The 22,196-nt window shown below is 35.8% G+C and overlaps 1 protein-coding gene across 1 annotated transcript in view; it reads right to left on the reverse strand.

Annotated features, from left to right (window-relative positions):
• Positions 1 to 22,196, reverse strand: part of RYR2 (ryanodine receptor 2) — a 754,552-nt gene that overhangs the window by 517,246 nt on the left and 215,110 nt on the right.

Consider the following 22,196-nt stretch of genomic DNA (forward strand, 5'->3'; position numbering starts at 1 on the left):
CAGCAAATGTGGGATCCAAGCCGCATCAAACCTATACCATAGCTCAGGGCAATGCCAGATCCTTAACCCACTGAACAAGGCCAGGGATCGAACCCGCTTCCTCATGGATACTAGTTGGGTTCGTTACCGCTGAGCCACGATGGCAACTCCTTTTTATTCTTATATTCCTGTTCATCAACTTCACTATCTTACCCCAATATTAATCGCTTAATTACAACAATTTCTGCTATAGGCTTTTAAGGCATACACTTGAAAATGTAAATCTCACAAGACAAAAAGGTATTATTCACAGCATCGAAACTTCCCAAATTAATTACTTGAGTATTTAATGCTTATTTTAAAAATGTCCTAGCTACAAATCAAGCATCATTTTCCATAAACTATTTTTTTTTTTTTTTTTTTTTTTTTTGCCATTTCTAAGGCCGCTCCCACGGCATATGAGGCTCCCAGGCTAGGGGTCAAATCAGAGCTGTAGCCGCCAACCTACACCAGAGCCACAGCAACGCAGGATCCGAGCTGCGTCTGCAACCTACACCACAGCTCTTGGCAATGCCGAATCCTTAACCCACTGAGCAAGGCCAGGGATCGAACCCACAACCTCTTGGTTCCTAGTCGGATTCGTTAACCACTGAGCCACGACGGGAACTTCCCATAAGCTATTTTCTAATGGAGAACTTTAGAAATACAAAATAGTATGAAGGTATTATAATAAGCACTCATGCTTTAATACCCAGTTAAAAAATAAATTATTATTACTCATGTGAAGTCAACCAGGTACCCAGGCCTGATTTTATTCTGTTTGTTCCTCTGAAAAAGCAGTAACCATTCTGCTGATTCTCCTGATATTTATCATTCAAGGGCATTTTTTTTTCAGAATTTTACTACGTATCTCTATCCTCTTTTTTAAATTTTTTTTATTTTATGACTGCACCTGTGGCATATGGAAGTTCCTGGGCCAGGGATTGAATCTGAGCTGCAGCTGCAACCTACACTGCAGCTGGCTGCAGCAACACTGACATATTGTAATACTAATTACATAACTGTTTTTCATATTGTAACATAATATAAATAGTATCCCACTGTATATGTCCATCTGTAATTCTTTGATTTTTTTTTCCCCCAACATCATGTTCTGGGGATTTATTCTTGTTGATATGTATGGTTATAGTTTCACTGTGTACAGTATAACTTTGTTTGCATATACTACAATTTAATTATCAATTTCCCTACTGACAAAATGTAAAGAGTTTTTGCTGCACATTTTTAAAAGTAGAGTTTATTTTTATACTAGTTTTAGATTCACAGAAAATGGAGCAGAAAGTAGTTTCTATATACCTGCTTCACCCCCACCCCACAGCCTTCCCCCACCAGAATAGCATATTTGTTACAATCAATGAACATACACTGAAACATTACATCATCACTCAAAGCCCATAGTTTATTTTAGAGGTCAATCTTAGTGCTGTAAATTCTATGGGTTTTAATAAACATTCAATGATATGTATTCACTGTTACAGTATCCCACAGGATGGTTTCAATGCCCTAAGAATCCTCTATGCTCCACCTCTTCATCCCACCTTTCCTGTAACATCTGGCAACCACTAGTCTTTTTACCATCTAGATGTTTTTTGCCTTTTCTAGAATGTCATATACTTGGAATCCTATAGTAAGGTAGCCTTTTTTGGATTGACCTTATCCTTTATGCAAAGTAGTAAATTAATTACTGCTGAAAATGCACAGTACCAATTCCATTATCAATCTGGATTAAGCATTGTTACAGTTGTCACGAATATGAATATTTATTCTGGTAATACCAAAGACATTAAATCAATTCCCTGAAGCAGGAAGACAATGTCTACGCATTCTTTGAGAGGTATCACTGAAAAAAGGCAAATGAATTGGCCCGCTGTCAAAACAGATACATCAATATTAATCAAGTATCCAGTCTACAGAAGGAAAATCAGTTAAAAATCAACCAACATTTATTAATCATCTACTTCCTTCAAAAATGTATGATGAGATACACATTTAAGATGAATTGTGTAACTTGGTTCCCATGCTGTACAGTGGAAAAAAATAAAAATTAAAAAAAAAAAGATGAATGGGATGTGCTGCCTCTGCCTGCAGGTGTTTTCCCAGCCTCTTTTTTTTTTTTTTTTGTCTTTTTCATTTTTGTTTTAGGGCTGTGCCCGCAGCATATGGAGGTTCCCAGGCTAGGGGTCCAATCAGAGCTATAGCTGCCTGCCTACACCACAGCCACAATGGATCCGAGCCGCACTGCGACCTACACCACAGCTCACAGCGACACCAGATCCCTAACCCACTGATTGAGGCCAGGGGTGGAACCCACAACCTCACGGTTACTAACTAGTCAGGTTCCTTAACCACTGAGCCACTACAGGAACTCCCCCAGTCATTTTTGCATCATAGTTTCAAAAAGTAAATGTAAAGTAATGGGTCATGTGATTTAGCAGCAAGAGGTGCAGTAAAAGAAGGAATTCATTATGTTCAAACATAATGAGAGAGAGAAAGAGAGAAAAAAAAGGGAAGGCAAGGAAAGAAAGGAGGAGGGAGGGAAGGAGGGAGAAAGTAAATGAAAGTTACTTTTGCAGGAAGGGTGGAGATGCATATAAATGCAGGAGGGCTTCACAAAAGGAGGTGTATCTGTCAGCTGCCTGAAGGATGAGCAGGCTTCCATTAGGTGAAGAACTATGCAAGGATGTTCCAGGAAGAGAGAGAACAAAATCTATTCAAAGGCAAGCTGTCTTTCAGCAAACTCAATCAGGCTGGACTGATTATATCTCTGGGGAAGTTTATGCATGTCTAAATATACAAATCAGTACAGAATGACAAAGATTCGCTCCTTGACCAAACTCTCCTCAGGTGCCTCTAAACCCTCTTTTCAACTACAACCTTGGCCTATAAAAATTGCAGACTCTCAATCAAAATAATTTTGTCACCCCTGCCCCTGCCAACTGACATTAAGACTTAAACACTGTGGGGTGCTTGGGGTTAATAAATGCAGACTATTGCCTTTGGAATGGATTAGCAATGAGATCCTGCTTTGTAGCACTGGAAACTATGTCTGGTCACTTATGACAAAGCCTGATAATGTGAGAAAAAGGAATGTATACATGTATGTATAACTGGGTCACCATGCTGTACAGTAGAAAATTGACAGAACACTGTAAACCAGCTATAATGGAAAAAAATAAAAACCATTTTAAAAAAGACTTAAATACTAAGACAGTTTCTAACAGCTCAAGGCTAAAACCCTAGAATAACTATAGCCCCCTCCCCAAAGAGTCTGCATGGAAAGTTCAAGGCTGCCAAAAGAATTTGGTTTGTTCTAGCCAACATCTGACAATAGGTCCAGCCATCCTTTCTTAGAGCACAACTGTGACTCCTTCATCTGTCCTTTTCAGATATACTAGCATCTTCTACAACTCAAGAGTATCTTTCTTAAGTCCCTGAAAGCCATTCCTTTGAAATGTCATCATCAGGAAGGATGGCACCCCGGTATCTCAGTCTTCCTGGGAGAACAGAATCCTAGCTTCCGTACTTGCCAGCAAGCAGACACAGCTGGCCTCATCAGCATTTACTTCAACCAACCCTTTGCCACTTTTCACTTCCCTGACTCTGCTGAGGCCCCACTTTCCATAATCCTCATTGTCCCCTTAGAAGACCCACTCAAGTCTGTATCAATTGACGCTGAGTTCGGTTCATGTTGGGCTCTCTTCCCTACTAGTGACGGGGGGAGGTATTCTTTCCCCAGTAGAGGACAGGGTGAGTATATCTAACCTGCAATCAGGAAAATATTTCTTCTATAATATCTTTAATCAGTGCTCCTATGGCATTTGTTCTAGCTTCTCCTTTAGAATAAAATATTTTCCATATGTTACACAAGGGATAGACATATATAGTCCACTGGTCAAATCTGGTCCATTGTCTCTTTCTGTACATCCCATGAAATGAGAGTGCCTTTTACATTTTTTAGTGGTTAAAAAAGATCAAAAGAAGAATAAATAATATTTTATAGCACATTAAAAAAACTAAGAAATGCAAGTATCAGTGTCCATAAACACAATTTTGGGGGAACACAGCCATGCTCATTTGTTCACATACTGCCTATGGCTGTTTTCATGACGCAATGTTTCAAGAGTTGAGTAGTTCTAGTAAGAAAAAAATAGGACCCACAAAGGCAAAAGCATCCACTGGCCCTGCACAAAATTGTGCCAACCCTTGTATAAGATGACCATTTGCTACAGTGTGTTTGCTCCAGGGATGGTTCAGTCATACTCTCAGATCTAGAGAGAAAGATGGGGATCAATACCATAATGCTGTCTTTGGTCTTTTACAGGCATTCCCTTAATTCAGCGCTCAGCTTCTAACTCTGCAGCCTCTCCTTCCCTAGCCTGTACTTCCGTGACTCTGTTCCTATCTCTGTGTGTGACTTTACTACTTCACTTGTGAGGATGAAAGCTTCCAGAACACAGTGGGTCACTTCCAGCTGCCTGCCTACCAAAGCCCACGCCATGTGGTGGGAGTCTGAACTGACATGACAGAGCGGTGAAGGTACAAAGGACTGCTTGTTCACTACACTTGTCAGCACAGCCCATGGTTCACAGGCAGAGGGGTGGATGGAGTGAAGTGACTGCCAGTCTCTTCACAGCGTCTAAGGTGAACCTGTGTATGTCAGAGGTGAACTCCATGTAGATTTTTCTCCTACTGGTTCCATCTGCCTTATAATTAGTGGCTGTCTCTCCCAGATTCAATTAATTCCTTTGCAGTCTAAGATTTCATGTTTTCAAAAATTTTCATTTCATCTCAAGAAACACTGGGATTGTCATATTCACATTTAAGTATATGGAATGCTTGGCCGACAGGGACCTGCTGTATAGCACGGAAAACTCTACCCAATATTCTGTGATAGATAATCCATGTGGGAAAAGAATCTTAAAAAGAATGGATGTGTGTACATGTATAATTAAATCACTTTGCTGTACAGTAGAAATTATCACAACCTTATAAGTTAAACCACACTTCAATAAATTTTTTTTAAATTATATCAAAAAAGAAATACTGGCTCATCTTTGACTACAATGAGAATTCTTTAAAATTTTTAAATATTACAAGAATTTGCTTTTAGCTCTTAAGACATATTATTGATGCTGTATTATTCAAGTATCCCATAAAAATGCTTCCTACTTTGGGGATTTCAATTATGTCATCTTGTCCTTTTGAATCACTACCCACTGCTCCCTAGGTTGTAGCATCAACATGCATTTAAAACACTAAGAATTATTTCCACACAGCTTATAAATTATAATTTAACCAACAGCTCTATTCTGCTAAAAATTGTTAGACATTTTCTTTTTAAAAAATTTTTTCAAAAAATATTTTTAAAAATATTAAAATACTTTTAAAGATATATATATTCTTTTTCTTATACTAGACATTTTCTTGTAACTCTTCTGTTCTATCAGAACTTCCAGTAAGTAATCATTTATTCTTTATAGACTGGATATTCATACATCATTAGGATATTTCCTTTCTGCCACACCTAAGATGTACTTTGTTCTCTTAATGTGTTGAAAAAAATAATTAAATAACTAAAACACAATGATTCTGAAAAACAAATTTGGCTATTAATAATTTATGTTCTTTCCCAAACACATTGGTTTTTTCTTCCACCTCCCTTCTGCCCAAAATTTTGTGAGTCACAATTCATAAAGCAAACAGAACAACAAAACAGCAATAATGTTAATATATATTTTCCCATAATTGTGTTTTATTACTTCAATTAATTTTAGAAAAAAACACTGAGAAGGTATCTGATATTTCAATGTTTCATCAACTTTATTTTTAAAGTGAATCTTTCTTACATCATCCAGTATTTATCTTATACTGACATTTTTATTATTCAAAAATTCTCACTTGAATAAAAAGAGCAGTTCATCTGGAACGTCACAACTATTATGCATCATTAATATACTAATGTATTATTTATGTGGTGAATAATATCCTGAAATGAGAAGTCACTGAAGATAAAGTATTGCTCTATCATGTTCCATTTTGCTTTTAATTAAAGTGATGCCAAAGAAACTGGAAGAAATAGAGTTTCTTCTGATATTATTCTATCTTCAAGGCTCAACTTCCATTTTAGAGGCCTGATAAAAATCAACTGTTGACTTATAAGTATGGGAGGTATGAACAAGTCTTAGAAATATGGGACCACTGAGGCGATGGATAAAACAAATCTTAAATCTTACTATATTTGTCCTGAGTCCACAAAGAGTAACACTGGAAAATTATGCATGTGGCAATAAAATCATTAAACAACAATATATTATCTTTCTTTTATGCATATGAGTGCCTGGGCCAGGGATGGAATCTGAGCCAGAGCCATGACCTACATACACCACAGCTGTGGTAACACTGGATCCTTAACCCACTGCATGGGGCCAGGGATCAAACCTGTGTCCCTGCCGCTGTAGAGACACCATTAATTCTGTTGGCACCACAGCAGGAAACCCAAGAATCTTATTTTTTCTGAATTTTTTATTTTGAGGGACTATTTCATGACTATTGAAAAGTAATTGGCCTAAGACAATCACTGTTTCCTTTTGAACTTGATGTTAACTTGATTTTGTGTGTGTGAGTATGTATGTATGTGAACACAAGTATCATTCCATAAATATGTATGTTTTCACTGTACCTTCTAACTAGTGTACATATATGAAGCCTGTTAATGCACTGATTTTATAATCCACAATTTTATAGACTTTCATAAGTCCATTTTTGGTAACAGTTTTTCCATTGACTCCTCTGGGATCCTTAGATCAAATCATCTGCAACTAGAGATAGATTAACCTCTTCCTATCCAAACTTACGTCTAAGAATATCTATTAACAGTGGCTTGTACCCCCAGCACACACATGCACAGCAAAGATACTGAACATTCCTCTTTAACTTATATCCAATTCAAACCACTAATGTTTCAAGGTAAATAAAAGGCTGACCTTTTTTTTTTTTTTTTTTTTTTTTCTGGCTAGATCCTTTAACCCGATGATCCAGGTCCAGAGATCAAACCCATGTCCTGGCTCTGCAGAGATGTTACTGATCCCATTGAGCCACAGCAGGAACTACAGATGCTGACTTCTGAATTTAAGTGAGTGTATGTGTGCATTTGTAAAATAAATGTTAAGGAGCTACCCATCAATTTCTATTTTATTATTACTTGAAACACAGATTTTAAATTCTGTCAAGTGACTTTTCACTCTCTTCAGAGATATCCAAAAGATTTTACTCCTTAGTGCTACAAATATGAAGAATTACACTGAAGGATTTTTGATCTTGGGGCACTCTTGGATTCTTGGAATATACTCCACTTGATTATGATGCAATTTTAATTCAAATTTATTTCCTATTAAAATATATTTTCTTTTGGATTTCTATATTAATATGCACAAGTAAAATTATTCTATCATTTTCCAAAAAAGTTTTTTTTTAATTTTGGAATCCATGTTATACTTGAAATTAATTTGGGAGATTTCTTTCTGTTCCTATCTTTGGAATAATTTAAGCTGCACAGGTAAGTAGTGGTGCATTGGTTGTCAGGAACTTTTTTTAATACTTTATTTTATGGTAATTAGTCTGTTTAGACTTTCTGTAGTATACTTAATTTTTCTATGAAATGATTCATTTCATGAAGATTTCCAAATCTACATGCATATAATAGAGCAACTGGTCCCTTGGGATTTACTTAACTCTGTTTTGACTGTTTTCCCTTTCATAACCTTATGTAACTTTTAATATTTGAATATTTGTACTTTCTTCCCTTTTCTTGCTTAATTAGTCTATTGATTTTTTCAAAGGATCAATTTTTAAATTAACTCATCAATCTCCTTTTTACCTTTATTAATTCCATTCCGTTGCTTTCTTTCATTTACTTTGTTATTCTCCTATTTTTCTTCTTTTTTAATTCATTTATTTTCTTTTTCTTATTTATTAATACATACATTTAATGCTAAAAATTTTTCCCTGGTAATTTCCTTAGCTATGCTCACATATTCTAAAACATCATGTATTCATTTTCACTGTGTTCAAGGAATTCTTCCATTTTAGTTGGTGTTTCTCCTTTGACCCAACATGTATTTAATAGTGCTTTGTAATTTTCAGGTAGAAAAAACTTTTATGGGTTCGGAGCTTTTCTTAAAAAAAAATTAATTTTTAGTTTTATTTCTTGAGATTCACATTATTGCTATTCTTTAGAATTTACTGCGCTCTTCTTTATGGCCAAAAACATGGCCAATATTCATAATGTTGTATGGGAACTTTTTAAAAACTGTAAACTCTCTATTTCTGATGTTCGTATTTTGACATATCTTTATAACATCAAGATCATTATCTTTTTTTTCTTCCTTTTAGGGCTGCACCTGCAGGATATGGAGGTTCCCTGGCTAGAGACCGAATCAGAGACAGAGCCACCAGCCGCAGCAACCTCAGATCCGAGCCACATCTGCAACCTATGCCGTTGCTTGCAGCAATGCTGGATCCTTAACCACTATGTGAGGCCAGGGATCAAACCTGCATCCGGATACTAGTCAGGTTCGTAACCCACTGAACCACAATGGGAACTCCCCATTAACCTTTGATATTAAGTATTTTACTTACTTTTTCCCTTGGAGGTGTGTTATATCGCCTGATTAATATGTTTCTCTTTTTTCTTCATATCTACTCTAGTTAGTGAAAGCTGTTTGTGTTACTAGGTGCATACAACTATTTTATCCACATTGTGAAGTATAAACTTTTACCATTACTAAATGTCCTTCATTATCTCTTTTAAAGGTTTTTGGTCTGAATTACACCTTGTCAAGTAGTAAAATCAAGACACCTGCTTTTTTTATTTGTACTTCTAGGTATATCTTTGCTCATCCTTCAATTTTTACTTTTTGGATTCTCTTAGCTTTAGTATATGCAGTATCAGGTTTGACTTTCTTTGTTGGTCAATCATAAAGTCTCAAGTTCTTATTTTAATAGGCAAGTCAAGTCCATTTACAATTATTTATGATTAATGTGTTGGGATTCAATTCTCTTATATTGTTAAAATATGTATTTTTGTTTAAAATGAATATAAATTATTTCATTTTTATCTATAACATATTATTTTAACTTGAAACATTTTTATGTGTGTACCACCAATGGATTTTATATATATACAAATCTGTCTCTCTATATAAATATACATAAATATATATATAAATCCATCCATATATATTTATATGTATAAATATATATAGCTGTCCTCACCATGTCCTATTTTATTTGTGCAACATTGAAATCTCTCTTTCTCATATCTATATCTATGTAATATCTGCATTAAAGCTATAGATAAAGGAGTTCTCATCATGGCGCAGCATTAATGACTCCGACTAGGAACCATGAAGTTGTATGTTCGATCCCTGGCCTTGCTTGTTGGGTTAAGGATATGGCATTGCTGTGGGCTGTGGTGTAGGTCACAGAGGCAGCTCGGATCTGGTGTTGCTGTGGCTCCAGTTCAACCCTTAGCCTGGGAACCTCCATATGCAGTGAGCACAGCCACAAAAAGACAAAAAAGAAAAAAGAGACAGGTATAGATCTTTTGTTTAGGACATTTTGTCTCCTTATGCTAATATCCTTAAATAATCCCTTTAAAGTCCCACTTTTTTTGTTACTTTGTGTTCTCCAAGCAGTATTAAGTATAGATAAAAATGTCTGCTTTCACCCTTTTCTCCTAGCCTTTAACTTTACTGATGTCTTTTACTTTCAGAGTATAACTATAAGGCAAACAGAAAGTTTAAGGTAATTTTTAGAAATTCTCCCCATTCTTCTCCTATTTTTGGTAGTTTTATTGCCTTTACATTGTCAGAACCTAGAACCATTACATGTGATACTTTCTCCTTTAAACCATTTGTGAGTGACAGTTCTTCAGATAAACACATATTGCTTGCTCACCACCATTCCATGCCAGTCTCTACTGGAATTGTCTCAAATCCATTCTCCAGTAACCCCTAAAGAAGGGCTTATGGAAAAAATACCGCTAAATTTTCCTATGTTCATCATAACTTGTCCTTTACATGGAAAGGCGGCTTGGCTAGAATCCTTGACTCATATTTTCTTTCTTTAAGTAACTTATACATTTTACTCCTTTTTCACTTGGCATAAAGCATTGTTGTTAAAAATGTCTCATGACAATGCTACTTTCTCTCCTTTAAAACTGACCTGCTCTATTTGCCTAGATTCAAAAGATATTTTTTCTATACCTTTAAACACCAATAGCTTTACCAAGATATCTGTCTTGGCCAACTAAGAAGTTGATTTTGTAGGTATTCAATCTGCAGTTTCAATGTGTATTTGAGGCAAGCATTATTTGCACTTTGCTTTTCTTCCTGGGGCCATTTATTATGAGTATATTCTCCTACACCTAACATTTGTTGCTGTCCTTTGTATTTAAAAGCACTATTTTATAACATAGGCAGATTCACAGCAAATTTGAATGGAAAGTACAGAGATTTTCCCATGTAATCTCTGCCCCTAGAAATACTAATACTCTCCTTATTTACACCCCCACCAGCTGGTACATTTGTTATAAGAAATGAACTTCACTGACATATCTAATCACCCAATGTTCACAGTTTTCACTCTGGGTACTGTACTTTCTATGGATTTTACCAAATGTATCATGGCATGTATCCATCACTAGACATCATACAAAATTTTTTCACTGCCCTAAAAATTATCTGTGCCCCATCTATTCATTACTCTACCCCAGTCCCTGACAACTTCTCATCTGTTTACTGTCTTCACAGTTTTGCCTTTTCCAGAAGGTCATATCAATGGAATCCTACAGTATGCAGCCTTTTAAATTGGCTTCTTTCACTCAGTAATATGCATCTTGAGTTTCTTCCATGTCTTCTCATGGGTTGATAGATCATTTCTTTTGAATACTGAATAAAACTCCACTGTCTTTATGTACTAGAGTTTATTTATCCATTTACCTACTGAAGGACACACTGGTGACTTCCAAGTTCTGACAATTATGCAAAAACCTGCTATAAACATACATGCACAAGTTTTTGTGTGGACACTTAAAATTTCAAGTCCTTGGAGTTCCTGTCATAGAGCAGCAGAAAAGAATCGAACTAGGAACCATGAGGTTGTGGGTTCGATCCCTCGCTGAGTGGGTTAAGGATCCAGCATTGCCATGAGCTGTGATATAGGTCGAAGATGCCGCTTGGGTCTGGCATTGCTGTGGCTGTGGCATAGGCTGGCAGCTACAGCTTGGATTGGACCCCTAGCCTGGGAAACTCCATATGCTGCAGGTGCAGCCCTCAAAAGGCAAATAAAATAAGATAAATAAAATAAAATAGAATAAAATAAAATAAAATAAAATTTCAACTCCTTTGGGTAAACACCAAAGAGCATGATGGTTGGATTGTACGGTGAGGGTATATGTAGTTTTGTAAGTAGTCTCCAAACTGTCTTCCAAAGTGGCTGAACTATTTTGCATTCCCAGCAATGATGAATAAGAATTCCTACTGCTCCACAACTTTGCCAGAATTTGCTCTTATCAGTGTACTCGATTTTGCTCACTCTATTGGGTACTGTGGTATCTTGTCATTTTGTGTTGTTTTTTTCTTTAATTTCATTGAGTATATAATTTACAAGGTTGTGATAATTTCTGCTGTACAACAAAGTGGCCCATTCATACATATACACATAACCATTCTCTCTTGGGTTCTTTTCCCAAAAAGATTACCACAGAATACTGGATAGAGTTCTCTATGCTGTATAGGAGCTATCTCATTGTTTTAATTTGCACTTCCCTAATTACACATGATCAATGTGGAACAACTTTCCTTTGCCTATTTGTAATCTGTAAACAGATATCCCGGGTTTTTCAAAAGTCTGCTTTATGTTACTTGGCTTTTAGGGAAGATCTACATTAGTATCTGTTTGTTAATCAAAAGAAACCAGAAGATTTTTGCTTTTATGAGAAAAGGCAAAAAGAGGATACAGCACTCAGCTTTTGTTTTGCAGCAGGCCATTACAGACCCAGCCCATGCTCTGGGCAACAAGACTGGCACTGGCTAGCCCCTTCCACGGAAACTACACTCAGCATTGCAGCCTCAGGCACCTACAGCTTTGGACTGTGTCCGTGGGCATCTCTGCTTTACCTCAGTTTAGACTGTGCATCTGCTAGCAAGCTGTGTCCTAAGGCAACTCCTTCTTTGTTTTTAGTCACTTTGCCTTATGAAAGGTTTCAGAGGAACACTCTACTTTCAGACAGCAGAGGAAACCTCTATCTCCTTTGGTGAGGTATTTATTAAGGTCTTTGTCCAATTTTTTTAAGTCAGATTGTTTCCTTACTTTTGGAAATAGTTCTATCTCTGATGAGTCTTTTGCAAGAATTTCCTCCCAATCTGAGACTCACTTTCTCCTTCTTCTGACATCATGTTTCTCAGAGCAGACGTTTTTTTTTAATTTTAATGAAGTCTTATTCATTCATTCTTTCATGGATCATGACTTTCCTGTTGGAACTTTAAAAATCATCAACATACTCCAGTTCATGTATCTTTCCTACTACACCATCTCCTGGGATTTTGTAATTTTTTATTTTACATTTATGTTTGTGATCCATTTTGAGTTAACTTTTGTCATGGGTGTAAGGTCTGTGTCTAGATTCATTTATCTGCATGTGGATGCTCAGTGGTTCAAGCATCATTTGTTAAAAATACTCTCTTGGCTCCACTAGATTGCCTTTGCTCCTTTTGTAAAAGATCAGTTGACTTTACTTGTGGGACTAACTCTGGGCTCTCTATTTTATTCTGTTGATGTCTTGGTCGAATCTTTCACCAGTACCACTTTGTCTTGATTACTGTAGATTTATAGCAAGTCTTCATGGTGTCAGTCCTTCAACTCTGTTCTTCTCCATCTGGTCTTGTGTTGGCTATTCTGGGTATTTTCCCTCTCCAAGTAAACTTTAGCATAAGTGTGTCAAGAACCAAAAAACAACTTGCTGAGATTTTGATAGGGGTTGCCCTGAATCTGCAGATCGAGTCAGGAAGAACTGACATTTTTACTAGTAGTTGGTCTTCCTAGCCATGAATATGAAATATCCCTCTGTTTACTTAATTTTTCTTTGATATCTTTCATAAAAGTTTTGTAGTTTTTCCTCATGCAGATCTCATAATATTTTATTAGATTTACACCTAAGTATTCCATTTCGGCATGTCAATATACATGCTATTGTGTTTTTAATTTCAAATTCTACTTGTTTATTGTTAGTATAGAGGAAGTCAATTGACTTTAGCATATTAAATTTTTATCTTACAATCTTGCAACAATTGTTTATTAGTTTTAGAAGTTTTTTGGTTGATTCTTTCATGTATTCTACATAGATGATGTCATCTATGAACAAAGATAGTTTTATTACTCCCTTCCCCATCTGTATGCTTTTTATTTCCTTTTCTTGTCTCACTACATTAGCTAGGCCATCCAGTATGATGCTGAAAAGCAGTGGTGACAGGAGATATTCTTGGCTTGTTCCTGATATTTTCGGGGAAAGCTTCAAGCTTCTCACCCTTAAGTATGTTAGCTGTGGATTTTCTGTAGAAAAGCATGAATAAGTTGAGAAAGTCCCCATCTAGTCTTAGTTTACTAAAAGTTTTTTTTTTAATCATGATTGAGTGCTTATTTTGTCAAACATGATTTCTGCATCTATTAATATAATCATGTGATTTTTCTTTTTCTGTCTGTTGATGTAATGGGTACATTAACTGATTTTCGAATGTTGAGAGAGCTTCTATACCTGGAGTAAATCTTATGTGATAACAGTATACAATTTTTTATGCATTGTTGTGTTGTATTTACTAATTTTTTTTCATCTTTTTAGGGTCACACTCGCAGCACATGGAGGTTCCCAGGTTAGGGGTCGAATTGGAGCTGTAGCCTCTGGCCTCTGCCACAACCACAGCAAAATGGAATCTGAGCCGCGTCTGCAACCTACACCACTGCTCATGGCAATGCTGGATCCTTAACCCATTGAGCAAGCCCAGTGATCAAACCCGCATCCTCATGAACACTAGTCAGGTTCATTAACCCCTGAGCCATGACAGGAACTCCACTAATATTTTCTTGAGGACTTTTATATCTGTGTCTAAAGAGATGTTGTCTGTGTGTGCTTTTTTTTTTTTTTTTTTTGCAATGTCTTGATATAAGGGTGATGTTGGTCTCATAAATGAGTTATAAGTATTCCTTCTGATTTACCATCTGAAAAGATTATGAAGAATTAGTATAGTGTCTTCCTTAAATGTTTGATAGAATTTACAAGTTAATAATCCACTGAAACTGGTGCTTTCTGTTTGTAAAGTTATTAATATATATACACATATTTATATATTTATATTTGAATACAGTATTGTTATTTTCAACAATCTAAGTCCATAAAAACAAGAAAAATAAGTTTTTATTTTCACTTATTCCTTCTCTAATGCTTTTATTTTCCTGATAAAGATTAGTTTCTGACCTATACGCTTTTGCTTCTTGCTGAGAACTTCTTTAAACATTTCTTACAAGCTATGTCTACTGGTAAAAAATTTCCTGAAGTTTTATTTCTCTGAGGGTCTTTATTTCTCCCTCACTTTCAAAGGATACTTCTGCAGGACACAGAATTCTTGGTTGGTAGGTCCCCCCACCCCCAACACTACGTATTTCACTCCAGTCTCTCCTTCCTTGTGATTGTGTTTTGAGAAGTTGGATATACTTCTTATCTTTGTTCCTCCATAGGTATCTTTATTTTTTTCCTTCTGTTTCCCTCAGGACTTATTCTTTAATTTCCTGTACCTTGAAAATTACATGCCTAGAAACAGGAGGAGTTTTCATTTATTCCTCTTGGTCTTCTCTGAACTTCTGAGGTCTGTCGATAAGCATCCGACATTAATCTGCAGAAATTCTCAGTCTTTATTGTCTCAAATACTTCTTCTATTCCTTTCCTCATGGTGTTAGAGAACTTTTGTAGTTATCCTACAGATCTTGGATATACCATTCTGTTTTGGGTTTTTTCCCAGTCAGTTTGCTTTTTGCTTTTCTGCTTTGCAGATTTCTGTGGAGATACTCGCAAGCTCAGAAACTATTCAGTCAAGTCTCATTTACTAATAAGCCCATCAAAGGCATTCTTAATTTCCGTTACAGTGGTTTTGATCTCCAGCATTTATTTTTCATTCTTTCTTGGAATTTCCACCCACCTCTCTGTTTACATTGCCCATCTGTTCCTGCAGGTGTCCACTTTATCCATTGGAGTCTTTAACATAATAATCATGGTTGTTTTTGAATTCCTGGTTTAAAAGTTTTAAGTCTGGTGAGCCTTTATTACCTATACATATTATCTTGTTCCTTATTATTTCTTTGACATAGAAAATTACATATACATATACAAATTGTACATAAAGGAAACTAAATAATTAAATAAATGTAAATTAGATTGTTCTACTTATATAGTATATATAAAGTATACATGATTATTTATAAATTATACATGATTATATAAATTATACATGATTTTATATAATTACATATGTACATATATATATTGTATATATTTGTAAACATATTTTTATATATTGGCACATATATATAAATATATGCTCATATATATATAAAAGAGAGAAATAAGGAGAATTATGTCTACAGGCAATACAGCATACTAAATAAACAGATAAAAATTAATATGAGCTTTCTTGTGCCCTTCAAAAAGGAAGGTGGGTGAGCATAGCTTTTGTAGCTTCATACCCTGGTACAGCCTGTTCTGATGTTTTTATGGAGTGTTAAAAACAAGGCTTTTTGATTAGGAAATTTATTGGCTGTTCCCCTCTCCTGCTTTTACCTGGCCTTTTTCTAGCTTTTGCCCCATCCACCTTCTTCAATCTGAACTTGATTCCCGATGATTTTACCTCAGAGCAGAGCTTCATCAGGAAAAGAGCTTTATTTGGTTAGTTTAAAAAGCCCAAAGGCCAAGACTGCTGTAGAAACATTCATCCTTATCATAGTTCCTTTGCTGCGTCCTAGTTTTAGCTGTTATTTTCACATTAACCCACCATGCTTTCTAGTGAATATTTGCCATTAGTTTTTAGAGACAACAGAAATCAGGTCGCTTTCCCTGAATTTCCTCCTACAGATTCACTGATACTAGAAGTGGGAATAACTTGTAACTGGGTTTGTTTTAGATATTACACTGTCTGTGGGTTTCAGGTTTTGACACCCTCACAGCTGTTTTTTATATAGAGATTCGAAGATTAAATACTATGCCTAATAACTTCATATTTCTCCTTAAATTTTAAATAATAACACGGTGAGTCTGAGAGTGACTAACTCCAAAAAGCAAAAGCCTAAATTTCCAATTCTAAAATACAAAAACAGAACTAAGTCATTCATATAAAAAGTATAGAAAATAACCATAATTATGAGTTATGAATAACTAATTAAACATGCCATCCAATTTCATGTTTACCTTTTCTGCAACAAAATCTGTGCTGGAATTATGAAACATTTTCTGTCAGGCAGAGATCAACCTGAATAAGTATCCAAGGAATAGGAAACAGTTTTCTGAAAAAGTAAGTCTTGCATTTGATTAAAAGATTCCGTAGCTTAAGATATTTCTGGGATCATATCCAAGAGCACATATATAATTTAGAGTGACAGACTACTCACTGCCAACAATAATTCTGCTCAAAATTTATGATAAATGCAGGAGACATCATTTTGAGGCAGAAATAAAAGGCCACCTCCCATTTTATACCTATGAACATCAAGTCCAGATATACCTGCATGAAGCACATCTGTACCCAGTCTTAGAGAGTTTAAACATGAACTTAGATCTACTTTGTTATTTTAGAAAATTTCAAAGTCTATTTTAGAAAAAACTTCCCTAAGACTACTGGTTCCTATTCCAATTTAATAATCCATTCAATTTTATGACTCACTTACTTGTGCTTTATACAAAGGAATAAGAAAATAAAAGAGCTAAACTCTGGTCTTCAGAGAATGGAGAAGCTGGTGTATGTATCTGGGAGTACTTAATTATTCAGGGAGAGAAGGTGGTATAGGTATTATACAGATTATATTGTCCAACGGACAATATAGTAATAGAGGTCTAAACAAATCACTTAATAAAAACAGAGAAACAAAAGGGAATTTGGGGTGAAAAACAAAAACAGAGGGACTGTTTGAGATAGGCTTTGAAGAACAAGCAGAACTTTACCGGGCAGAAAAGTAAAAGAAAGACATGCAAGTAAGAGAAAACAAAAGAAAACAGAGACACACAAAAATAAATAAAACTGATGTAATGGAGAATCATCAAGTAATCAGAGAAGGGGGAAGAAAAGAGTATCTATGTTGTAAGAATTTAAAAAAAAAAAGAAAAAACAGTTCAGATTGGTTTACTGGACTTCAATTATTATCTTACGCTATGCTTGACAAACAATTTCAGTATCTCATCCAAAATACAAATTTTCAAGTAAGTCAAAAAAGAATAAGGGAATAACAGAGTTCCAGCTGTGGTGCAGCGGGTTAAAAATCCAACTGCAGTGGCATAGGTTGCTGTAGAGGCATGAGTTTGATACCCAGCCCAGTGCAGGGGATTAAAGGATCCAGCCTAGGTCACAGCTGCAGCTTAGATTCAATCCCTGGCCCAGGAACTTCCATATGATGCAGATGCAGCCACTGCAAAAAAAAAAAAAAAAAAAAAAAAAAAAAGATGAAGAAGGGAGCGTGACAAGAACAAAAATGGTTAAAATGGTCAGTTCACTATGTCAGCAGCCACAACTAGATAGTCAAGTATTCCTGTGAAGCGTTAACCATTTTGGTTTTTTTCCAAAAATGTTTAAGTTTTATTAAGATATAACTGACATACATCACTATGCATAGTTTTTTTTAAATTGAAATACAGTTTTATAATACTATTTTTCATGTACTAACACAGAGAGTACTACCAAGAGTGTTCCATCTATGTTCACTTCTAAGATTTTATGGTTTCAGGTGTTACAGTTAGGTCTCTAATCCATTTTGAGTTTGTTTTTGTACATGGTGTGAGGAAATGTTCTAATCTCATTATTTTACAAATCACTGTCCAGTGTTCCAAGCATTGCTTACTGAAGAGACAGTCTTTTCCCCTTTGTGCATTCTTGTCTCCTTTGTCATAGATGAGTTAACCATAGGTGCCTGGGTTTATTACTGGGCTCTTTATCCTGTTCCCTTGATCTATGTGTCTGGTTTTGTGACTGTACCATGCTGGTTTGATTACGGTAGCTTGGTAATATAATCTGAAGTCAGGGAGCTTGACACCTGTAGCTTTGGTTTTCCCAAAACTGCTTTGGCAATGTGGGGTCTTTCACGATTCCATATAAATTTTAGGATTATTTATACTATCTCTGTGAAAAATGTCATAGATATTCTGATAGAGATTTAATCAAATTTGTATAGGGCTTTCAGAAATTCAGAAATTGTATCAATATTATTTCTTCCAATCCATGAATGGGATTTTTTTCCATTTCTTTATATTATCTTCATTTCCTTCATCGTGGTCTTATTTTTTCAGAGCATAGGTCTTTCACCTCCTTGGTTAAGTTTATTCCTAGGTATTTTATTCCTTTTATGTGATTTTTAAATGGGATTGTTTTCTTGTTTTCAGTTTTTGATAGTTCATTATTAGTGTACAGAGAAACAAAAGATTTCTGTATTTTTTTATTTTTTTAATTATTTTCCCAATATGTTTTTTTTCCTACTGTACAGCATGGTGACCCAGTTACACATTCATGTATACATTTTTTTTTCTCACATTATCATGCTCCATCATAAATGACCAGACATAGTTCCCAGTGCTACACAGCAGGATCTCATTGCTAATACATTCCAAAGCAATAGTTTGCATCTATTAACCCCAAGCTCCCAATCCACCCTACTCCCTCCCTGTCCCTCTTGCAAACCACAAGTCTATTCTCCAAGTCCATGATTTTCTTTTCTGTGGAAAGGTTCATTTGTGCCATATATTAGATTCCAGATATAAGCGATATCATATGGTATTTGTCTTTCTCCTTCTGACTTATTTCACTCAGGATGAGAGTCTCTAGTTCCATCCATGTTGCTGCAAATGGCATTATTTTGTTCTTTTTATGGCTGACTAGTATTCCATTGTGTATATATGCCACATCTTCCTAATCCAATCATCTGTCCATGGACATTTGGGTTGTTCCATGAATTGGCTATTGTGAATAGTGCTGCAAGGAACATGCGGGTGCATGTGTCTTTTTTAAAGAAAGTTTTGTCTGGATATATGCACAAGATTGGGATTGCTGGGTCATATGTTAGTTCTATGTATAGATTTCTAAGGTACCTCCATACTGTACTCATAGTGGTTGTACAAGCTTACAATCTCGCCAACAATGCAGGAGGGTTCCCTTTTCTCCACACCCCCTCCAGGATTTGTTATTTGTGGACTTATTGATGATGGCCATTCTGATTGGTGTGAGGTGGTATCTCATGGTAGTTTTGATTTGCACTTCTCTGATAATCAGTAATGTTGAGCATTTTTTCATGTGCTTGTTGGCCATCTGTATATCTTCCTTGGAGAAATGTCTATTCAGGTCTTTTGCCCATATTTCAAATGGGTTGTTAGCTCTTTTGCTGTTGAGTTTTATAAATTGCTTGTACATTTTAGAGATTAAGCCCTTGTCAGCTGCATCATTTGAAACTATTTTCTCCCATTCTGTAAGTTGTCTTTTTGTTTTCTTTTTGGATTTCTATATATTTTTTAATCTTATATCCTCAACTTTAATTAATTCATTTATTCTGATAGTTTTTGGGTAGACATCTTAGGGTTTTCTACACAGAGTACCATGCCATCTGCAAATAATGATAGTTTTACTTCTTCCCTTCAAATCTGAATGCCTTCTACTAATTTTTCCTGTCTGATTATTGTGGTTTGAATGTCTATTACTATATGAAATAGAACAGTTAGGAGTGGACATCCTTGTCTTTTCCTGATATTGGAGGAAAGGCATTCAATTTTGACCACTGAGTAGAATGTTAGCTGTGGGTTTGTCATAGATGGCTTTTATTATGCTAAGATAAGTTCCCTCTATACCAACTTTGATGAGAGTTTTTATCATGGAAGCTGAACTTTATCAAATGCTTTTTCTTCAGCTGTTGAGAAGATCATGTGATTTTTAGCCTTCCTTTTGTTAATATGATATATTGCATTGATTGATTTATGAATAATGAACCATTCTTGCATCCCTGGAATAAATCACATTTGGTCATGGTATATGATCCTTTTTATATATTGCTATATTCAGTTTTCTAGTAATTTATTGAAGATTTTGACCTCTAGATTCATCAAAGATATTTGCCTATAATTTTTTTTCTTGTAGCATTTTTTATCAGCTTTGGTATCAGAGTAATGGTGGTCAAACAGAATTAATTTAGGAGTGTTCTGTCCTATCCAGTTTTTGGAATAGTTTGAGAAGGACAGGTATTAGCTGCTCTTAATGTCTTTGATAGTTCCCTGGTGAAACTATTTTGTCCTGGACTTTTGTTTGATGGGAGGTTTTTTATTACAAATTAATTTTCACTAGTAGTGTTTGATACATTCAGGTTGCACGCCTACTGTTGATTCAGTCTGTAACATTTGTATATTTCTAGATTACTGTTCATTTCTTCTAACTTGTTCATTAGTAAATAACCATTCATAGTATTCTTTTATGATTTTCTCTATGTCTATAATATTGTTTGTTAATTATTCCCTTTCATTTCTTATTTCATTTATTTGAATCCACTGCCTCTTTTTTTGATAACCTTGTCTAAAACCTTATCAATTTTATTATCTTTTCCAAAAATACTCATGATTTCAATGATCTCTTCTACTGTTTTTTTTTTTTTTGTCTATTTCATTTATTTGCTCTCTGGTCTTTATTATTTCCTTTCTTCTGCTGATTTGGGGCTTTATTCTTCTTCTTCTAACTACTTTAGGGAGTACATTAGGTTGTTTATTTGAGACGTATCTTATTTACTTAAATATCATTATAAACTTTCCTCTTAGAACTGTTTTCGCTGCAAACCATAGATGTTTAGAAAGTTGCCTTTCCACAACTGATGCTTCACCTGGGTAAGTGCCAGTAATAGCTGCCCTCGCCTTGCTCAGACACTGCTTCGTGTCCAAGCCTTCTTCATCCTTCCAGTTGATCTCTCCCTTCAGCCACCCCCACCCTGGTGTGGAGCTGTGCTGCAAGGCAGGTAGGCCGTCGTGGACTTGCAGCTTGTGTCAGGGCACAGGCTGTGATGGTCTGGCCACCTTCACAGATGGGGACTACTTCTGATGTACCAACCTGCACTAAGCATGAAAAGCCATTGCCAACACTGATGTTTCAATCACATGAAATGTTTGGTCTTGTACCTGCGCCCTACTAGCCTTCCAAGTCCTCAAGTATACAGTGAATGTAACAGTGATAATACATACTTCTACTGTGACAATTAAATGAGATCATACATATCAAAGGACTCTGTAAAACTAAAAGGTACCACGCAAAAGATTATTGACTATTTTCCTGTTAATTTTCTATCCCCACAGACATCTCCACATCCTCTCTTTCCTTTCTTCTATGCTAAATCTAATCTCTCCACACATGCTCTAAATCCTCAATGTATATTCCCAATCCACCCACGTTTCCCCACCACCACTGCTTCTTATGTGAACACCCAGCAGTCACCCTGCAGTTACCATCCACCTGTTCTCCCTGCTTCTACTCTGACTGTCAACATCCTCTGATCCAGAGAAGAATCAAAACAATCTTTTAAAGATTAAATCAAAGTGCATCGCTCACCTGACCTATTGGCCTCCCTTTCGCCTAGGGAAAAACCTCAACCACTAATCAAGGGCCAGCCCTTCACCTTCCCTCACTAGCGCCCCCATTCACAGTGCTAGAGCCTACTGGTTCTTCCTTAAACTCACGGAAGGCCCTTTCCTAATAAACCCTTGCATTGCCTGGGTCCTCTTTCTGGAATGGTCAAGAACTTAGTCCTGTTGCCTCACTTCATGCTGCTCAAATGTCTCTGTCTCAAAAAGGCCTTCTCTCAAAGTCCTTTATGAAAGGGTGAGTCTGTCC

Source organism: Sus scrofa, chromosome 14, assembly GCF_000003025.6.
Source record: "Sus scrofa isolate TJ Tabasco breed Duroc chromosome 14, Sscrofa11.1, whole genome shotgun sequence".
NCBI classification, from domain to species: Eukaryota; Metazoa; Chordata; class Mammalia; order Artiodactyla; family Suidae; genus Sus; species Sus scrofa.